The sequence below is a fragment of the Chionomys nivalis genome, chromosome 11 (assembly GCF_950005125.1).
Source record: "Chionomys nivalis chromosome 11, mChiNiv1.1, whole genome shotgun sequence".
Classification (NCBI taxonomy): domain Eukaryota; kingdom Metazoa; phylum Chordata; class Mammalia; order Rodentia; family Cricetidae; genus Chionomys; species Chionomys nivalis.
The window spans coordinates 28795334-28803395 of record NC_080096.1 but is presented as its reverse complement, the minus strand read 5'-3'; positions in this window follow the sequence as shown (position 1 = coordinate 28803395).

Below are 8062 nucleotides of genomic sequence, written 5' to 3'. Positions count from 1 at the left end.
AGGATCAAACTCCGCCTCTGAAAGACCATTATGAGCTCTTACCTGCTGAACCCTCTCTCCAGCCCCTCCACCTTTCAGACTTAACACCCCCGTTGGAGCTGCGCAATGAAGCCATCGGGCACGCTATACACACAGGTGCACCACCAACAACCACCGCCTGAGCCAAACGCCTGATGCAAGCTCCTGCCTGTCTTCGGGTATCAGACACCATGTGTTGTGGGAGGCACATGAACATTTCTCTTGGTTTATCAGGCTGTTTATTTCACTTTGTTTATAATGTATTTTTTCTGCGTAAAAATTTGTTTTTATGTAATTTAATTAAACTTTTATTTTATTTTTTAAAGACAGGGCCTCACTGTGTAGCCCTGATTGGCCCAAGGTTTATGATGTAGACCAGGCTGGCCTGGAATTCCCAGAGATCCGGCTGCCTCTGTCTTCTGAATGCTGGGATTAAAGAATGCATCACAGCACTTGGTGTTTTTTGTTTTGTTTTGTTTGTTTGTTGTTTTGAGGCAGGATCTCACATAGCCCAACTGGTCTGAGAATGACCTTGAACTCCCAATTCTCCCACCCCCATCTCCTAATTTCTGAGGTTACAAAGGTCTCCTCCATGCCTTTTGTTTTTGTTTTTGTTTGTTTTGTTTTTTGAGGCAGGCTTTATCTGTGTATGGTTTTTCAAGACAGGGTTTCTCTGGGTAGCCCTGGCTGTCCTGGAACTCACGCTGTAGACCAGGCTGGTCTTGAACTCACAGAGATTTGCCTACCTCTGCTGGAATTAAAGGCCTAGACACCATTGGGCTGTTAGTTTTTAAAACAGGATCTGATTTTGTAGTTAGGCCAAATATTACGGACATACTTTGCAGTTTCCAAGTAGCCTCTAGAGGGCAGTAGCACCCCACTGAGAGCCTCTGTCCTGGGCAGGAACTTCCTGCCCCAGGATGAACTGGTCTCTAAGTGAGTCTTCAAGCTGACCGCTCTATACCTTCTTGCTCCTGGCCGCTGTCTGCCTGTGGTCTTCAGTGGCTCCTACGCAGATCCCCTTAGACTTCTCAAATCAAAGCCATCGAGTTCTCCACACTCTCTGTTTTAGCAGACACTACCACCTAGCTTGCTGGTCAGGGTCTTGGGCCTCATTCTTGGCATTCATCTGGGCCCAGCTGGATCCCTCCCTCCCTCCCTCCCTCCCTCCCTCCCTCCCTCCCTCCCTCCCTCCCTCCCTCCCTCCCTCCCTCCTTCCCTCCCTCCCACCACACAGCTCTCCTAGGTATCTTTCTGTCTCCAAGATGGCCTCTGCCTCCTGCTAGTTTGGTCAGAGCTATCTTTTTGTTGTTGCTTAGACACGTTCCTACTATGTAGCCCTGAATAGACTGGAACTTAACACATAGCCCAGGCTGGCCATGAATCTGCCAACTGCGTCTACTTCCCAAGTGCTGGGAGTACAGCCAAGTGCTATCATCCTTGGGCAGATCATTTTCTCACTCAATTTTAATATTAACTTAAAAAAGTATTCATAGCCAGGCCTTTAATAACAACACTCAGAAGGCAGAAGCAGGTACATCTCTGAGTTTGGGGCCAACCTGGTCCAGAGAGTGAGTTCCAAGATAGTCAGAGCTACACAGAGAAACTCTGTCTCGAAAAACCAAAAAATACAAAATTCTTGCAATTATTGTGTGTGCCATGTGGGGCACACGTCGTGATGCCTGCGTGACAGCCAAGTCAACAACTGCGGCCTTGGTCCTTTCCTGCCTCCTTTATTTGGGTGCCAGGGACAGAATTCAGGTCAGCACACCCAACGAGTGCTTTCGCCTCTGAGCCATCTTGCCCAACCTCTACATTTTCAATTCCCCTTGTTTTTGCTTTTGAGGCAATCTCATGGAGCCCTGGCTGCCTTCGAACTCGCTATCCACTGAGAATGGTCTTGTGCAGCTGATCTTCCAGCTTCCCAGGGTGGAGAAGGATGTGTGGTGTCTTCCTGGACAGCGACTCCCGCCAAAACGGAAGCTCCCCATTTCGGCAGGCCAGCTGGCTAGCAAGCTCTCGGAGCTGCCCATCTCTGCCCCCGTCCTCAGTGCTGAGGTTACAGGCTTGTGTCCGACTTTATGGGGATCCCAACTCCACTCCCCATGTGACGGCGAGCACTTTACCCCAGGCTCTCTACGGCCATCTTTTGGGGGCTCTTCTCCACCAGGGAATGAGTCTCCCCATGGCTGGGGGCCTACCTCCACCGGAATCCTATTACCGCGTAGCTCGTATTTGCTGAATAAATGAGAAGGGAAAGCAGTGTTAAAAGATCAAAACAACTTTCCTTCGCCTGCTTCACCGGTGAGGAAAGAACCAGGTGCCCCATCTGTGAGGCCAACGCATCCCAGAGCCGGGGTCAGCCTGCAGAGGGCTGCCGACCGTCTGCGCAGGCGCGCTTTAAGGGCTGGGAGCAGGGTGCAGGAAGCCACGCTTGTTCCTCCCAGGCTTGGAGTGCCACAACCTGTCTTGGCCATCTGTGACCTCCAGCTGGTACCCAAAGGTGGCAGCTAGGATAGACCTAACCTTGCTGCTGTTCCTCTGAGGCTTGGGGAAACATTCACACATGCTCAGTGCAGGAAGGGTTGAGATCAAACTGGGCAGAAGTGCTTCTCTGCTCTGCTGGTACCAGGCAGGGACCAGGTTGGCCAGGCCTGTTTCTGTTCTCACACGCACTGGTACCGTGTCTAACGGCTGTCTGTGGTCAGTCTCACAACGTGGCCTCTCCTCATTCACCCGCTGACACCAAGCCAGAATTTTTCTCCCACGGGCAGCCAGGTTCCATTTGGAACTGGCCAAACATACACAAGCCGGATTTGTTCTCACGCCACCTCTCCCAAGTCCTGCCTGGAAATGGCAGCTACAGTAGGCTAGCCTCACTTTCTACACCTGGTTGTGACTTGTCATGCCCCTATGGCATCTCTAGTGTAGAGGCGGAGCCCCACCAGTCACCAGGAAGCCTCACCCAGACTAGCTGCCACCTGTTCCAGTGTCTGGTTTGTTTGTTTTTTTTTTTTCGAGACAGGGTTTCTCTGTAGCTTTGGAGCCTGTCCTGGAACTAGCTCTTGTAGACCAGGCTGGCCTCGAACTCACAGAGATCCGCCTGCCTCTGCCTCCCGAGTGCTGGGATTAAAGGCGTGCGCCACCGCCGGGCCCAGTGTCTGTTTTGAAATCAAGAACCTGTGGGTGGCGCTATTCTCTCAGGATGTCTTCTCATCTGGGGTCACAGTGAGGATAAACCTGGAGGGGAGGAGGAGACTGCTGCTCTAGCCTTGGTGCCTCCAGACTAGTTGCCTGTTGACAGGCTGGGCTTTCTCACATGAGGTTGACTTGGGCCATGGTCATTGACTTTAGAGCCCAGCAGGACCTGACTCCTATTTTTGTTTGTTTGTTTTTTGTTTTGGGGTTTTTGAGACAGGGTTCCTCTGTTTAGCCTTGGCTGTCCTGGAACTCACTCTGTAAACCAGCCTGGCCTCTAACTCACAGAGATCCACCTGCCTCTGCCTCCCCAGTGCTGGGATTAAAGACGTGCACCACCACCACCCCAGCTGTGGGCCGACCTTGAGATCACATCCAGTGAGCTCAGGGCATCTGCTGCCTGCTGACAAGCCAGTCCTGAAGGGAGGAAGCAGGGATCAAGGCATAGACAGCTGTTCAGATTTGTTTTAAAACATATTTAATATAAAATTTCAAAGCACACCCTCTATTGGATAAACCAGTTACCGGCAGTGTAGAGTGCCCCTCTGACTTAGTAGGTTACCCACAAATGCTGTACAAACATGTGTGTGCACACAGAAGAGACTGGGGGATTATTAACCCTAGTTTTGCAGATGGTGCAATTATAAAATTTGTAGTTTATCCTTTAAGTTTTAAATTTAAAATTAATTTAAAAAACATCCCCAGTATATATGTAAGTTTCCTAAGAAGAATTTTTTTTAAAGGCTAGATGTCTGCTCAGGTTTTCCCTCCTAGTAAGAGGCAAACCTCTCAAGTCCCTTCACCCACGAGGACACAGCGGGCACATGACTGCTAACAGGACACAGGAGGGCCACCAGTTAGGGCCACACCTGCCATCTCTTCACCCCAGAGACCCTAGTGCTACAGCTTGGTCTGTCCCATAGGTGGTCACAGCACAGGAACCCCCCTCACTCTGAGCTGTTTTGGGGTAAGCATAATTTTGTTGTCAATACAGCAACAGCAGGGGGACATTCTGGGGGGAAGATGGCATTGCTAGGAAGGCTGGCTTGGGCCACACTGCTAAGTCCATTTAAAACAAGATACTATCAGCCAGGCGGTGGTGGCGCACACCTTTAACCCTAGCACTAGGGAGCAGAGACAGGCAGATATCTGTGAGTTTCAGGCCAGCCTGGGCTACAGAGTAAGTTCCAGAATAGTCAGGGATATGCAGAGAAACCCTGTCTCAAAAAACCGAGAGAGAGGGAGGGGGAGGGAGAGTGGGAGGGAAATGGGAAGAGGGGAGGAGGTGGAAATTTTGAATGGTATTATTTATAAAGCAATAAAAAAAATCTAAAAAAAATGAAGCTGAGAAAGAAAAAAATTGAGAGAGAAAGAGAGACTATCTACATACACCTCTATAGGTGGTGTGTGCTGCGGGCCCTGTGGGCACATCTGAGCCTTGGGTGAGGGGGCTCACAAGGGCAGGTCTAACCCAGCACCCAGTGGGCCCGTGTTAGCACTGAGGGCTAGGCAGGGCAGAGTACAGGGACACCAGAACCAGGACTTGATGGTACTTCTGTTCTGCTCCACTCCAAACCTGTGCCCCCAGCGCCTCTTCCTGTAAACAGTAGGGAGTTTCTCCACAGTGCACATCCTACTTTCCTGCAGCTAGACACGGGAAAAGCACTGTACCCAGCTGGCATCCAGATGTGCTGGGCTGCAGCCATGAAGATGTCATGAGGGTGTCTATCCCCCACAGTCAGTCCTGCCTTTATGTCCTGTGGTGTTTTCTCATTGCCCTTAGGGGCCTCCAGTGAAGGTCATTTTTGCTTCTGATGTATACCTTGGGTGGTCAGAGGGCACCGTTAAGCCAGATGGTCTTTGTGGTAATGCTGACACCTAGGTGCTATTTTTTTTTTTTTTTTTTTTTGGTTTTTTTCGAGACAGGGTTTCTCTGTGGTTTTGGAGCCTGTCCTGGAACTAGCTCTTGTAGACCAGGCTGGTCTCGAACTCACAGAGATCCGCCTGCCTCTGCCTCTGCCTCCCGAGTGCTGGGATTAAAGGCGTGCGCCACCACCGCCCGGCTGGTTAAGGGGATTCTTGTCGGTTAAGATTGAGAGGATGGTCAGGGAGGTAGAGAGGTCCTCTGGCAGGAAATGAAAAAACATGGCTCCAATTTAGATCTGGCATTTCCCTAACAGCCTGTGGACTCAAGGTTTAGTCCCAGGCTCAGGAGCTGGTGGCAGCTACGACTGAGGAGGTTTTTCTGGTCACAGGGCTTGTGTCATTGAAGGAGAGTCTGGGGCTCAATCTACCCTTTCCTTTCTTCAGCTTCCTGTCCTCCCTGAGATGAGTGGTTTTGTCCCGTCTTGCTCTCTGCCACAATTGGTTGCCTCACCACCAGCCAAAAGCGGTGGGACAAGCTAACCACAGACCTCTGAAGCTATGAGTCAAGAGAAACCTTTTCCTGCCTCCAATTGATTGTCTCTGGCGTTTTGTTACAATAACAGAAAGCCAGCTTTGTGTTACAGATGGGAGATTTAATATTTATTTGATTTTTTTTTTTTTTTTTTTTTTTTTTTTTTTTTTTTTTTTGGTTTTTCGAGACAGGGTTTCTCTGTGGCTTTGGAGCCTGTCCTGGAACTAGCTCTTGTAGACCAGGCTGGTCTCGAACTCACAGACATCCACCTGCCTCTGCCTCCCAAGTGCTGGGATTAAAGGCGTGCGCCACCACCGCCCGGCTCAGATGGGAGATGTAAGCTTGGGTAAAGAAGGTCATTTGTCCAGACACTAAGAAGTCAGTGTCCTGACGTTCAGGCAGAGGCCTTGTGCAATCCCAGCCAGCCTTTCTTTGAGGCCCAAAGCTCTTTTGTTCTTTCCTAAAGATTTATTTAGCCGGGTGGTGGTGGCGCACGCCTTTAATCCCAGCACTCGGGAGGCAGAGGCAGGTGGATCTCTGTGAGTTCGAGGCCAGCCTGGTCTACAGGACAGGCACCAAAGCTACAGAGAAACCCTGTCTCAAAAAAAAAAAAAAAAGATTTATTTACTTGTATGTATATGAGTGTTTTGCCTGCATGAATGTCTGTACACCACATGCATGCAGAGTTACCGGAAGCCAGAAGAGGGCATTGGGTCCTCTGGAACTGGAGTTATAGACAGTTGTGAGCTGCCATGTGGGTGCCAGGAATCAAACCCTGGTCCTCTGGAAGAGCCGCCAGTGTTCCTAACTCCTGAACCATCTCTCCAGCCCCAGAAGCCTGAAGCTCTTGGTGAACTCACCATCTTGTGGATATCTTGGGCCCATTCTTTGTATACATGGAGGGGTTCCCACCTCCGACTTCACACAGGAAACCCTCCCAGGCCCAAGGGGAAAGGTTGCCGGCCTGCAGCATGGCCCCAATCTCACTCCCGCCAGCCTCACTCTGGTGAGTCCTAGCCTCCCTGAGGCCCATTCAGGGGTGCAGAGTGTGAACCCCAGCGAGTGCATCCCTGGGCACCTGGGTGGGTCCATCTCCGCTGGGTGTGTCTCTAGATGGGGATGGGCCTGGGACCTGCTCTTAATGACACAGTTTGGGCAGCTGGACTCTGTTCCCGCAGGTAAATTACAGGCTTAGCAAGTCAGAAATCAAATAAACACTCCAGCTCCCAGCGGCTGCCCCAAGGAGAGCAGTGGTTTCTGAGCCTCCCCACCCAACTCGGCCTAATTACCACCTGCCATCCCCTGGGACAGGGGCCCTTTCTTTGACTCACAGGTCCCAGAAACAGGATGGGGCTGCTGGGCCCCCAGGGTGACGCCAACTTGGTGACCAACCTGTTCTTAGTTCCCAGACATAAGCAAACGTGGACACTCCTCCCCTTTGCCCCACGCCTGACTGGAGGGCCTAGGCGGAATGGGAATGGGTGGCTTTTCCTGGAGAAGAGGGAAGCCAAGACCTTTCCCTCGGAGTAGCTGGTGGCGGCATTCTGCGGCTCTGTGCTGAGGATGTGGAGGCCTGTCCAGGTGCAGCTGAGCGCTCGGAGGGCATCCCTGAGCAGGACATCAGCTAGAAGAAGCAGCGGCCCCCACTGGTGCCAACCTGCACCAGTCACTTCAGAGTGTTCTCGCTTCTGTCTCAGCGTCCAGCCCCCAACTGGTCAGCATGGTAGCCGTGGTAGAGGGAACTGGAAGTTCCCAGGGTCCTTTGCTCCTAGGCAGAAGGGCAGGCCCAGGACACAGGTCATAAAATGTCCCTTTCACTGGTCCCAGCCAGATGGTTCGTCTTCTCTTTTTTGAGACAGGATCTCCCTGTGTGGCCTTGAACTCACAGAGATCTGTCTCTCTAGTGCTGGGGTTAATGGTGTGCACTACCACAGCTGCTTCTGACTAGTCTATTTCTAACTAACTCCACAGCGCAGGAGGACAGCCACACACTGATCTAAGTGGGCGTGCCTGTTATATCTAGACACGCCCCCCCCACTCCCTGCCGCGGTGAATGGTGCAAAGCCCAGATCAGCCAGTTTCACACTCCAGGGCCGCCTTAGACCATTCAGGATTGACCATTCTGGGCTGGGGATGGCCAAGGACCGGCCTTCCTCTCATGTGGGGGGGTCTTCAGTGCTGACCCCAAACCCCTTAGTCAGCACAGCTCTGGGATGCCACGTGCACTCAGTCTGTGCTTGGGGGAGCGGAAGGGGGCGGGCAATAGGTCACAAACCCCAAGGAGGGGATAGAGGAGCTGGGAAAAGACCAAAATTTTAGCAGGAAGTGGCCAAGGGAAGTCAGGGCCTCCCTGTTGTCCCCGTCTGAGCTACGATAGCATAGGAGGGTTTCCTGCCTCTGGAAAGGGGCCCGATCAGATGGGTAAGGTAGCAGAAGCAGGCTGCGGAG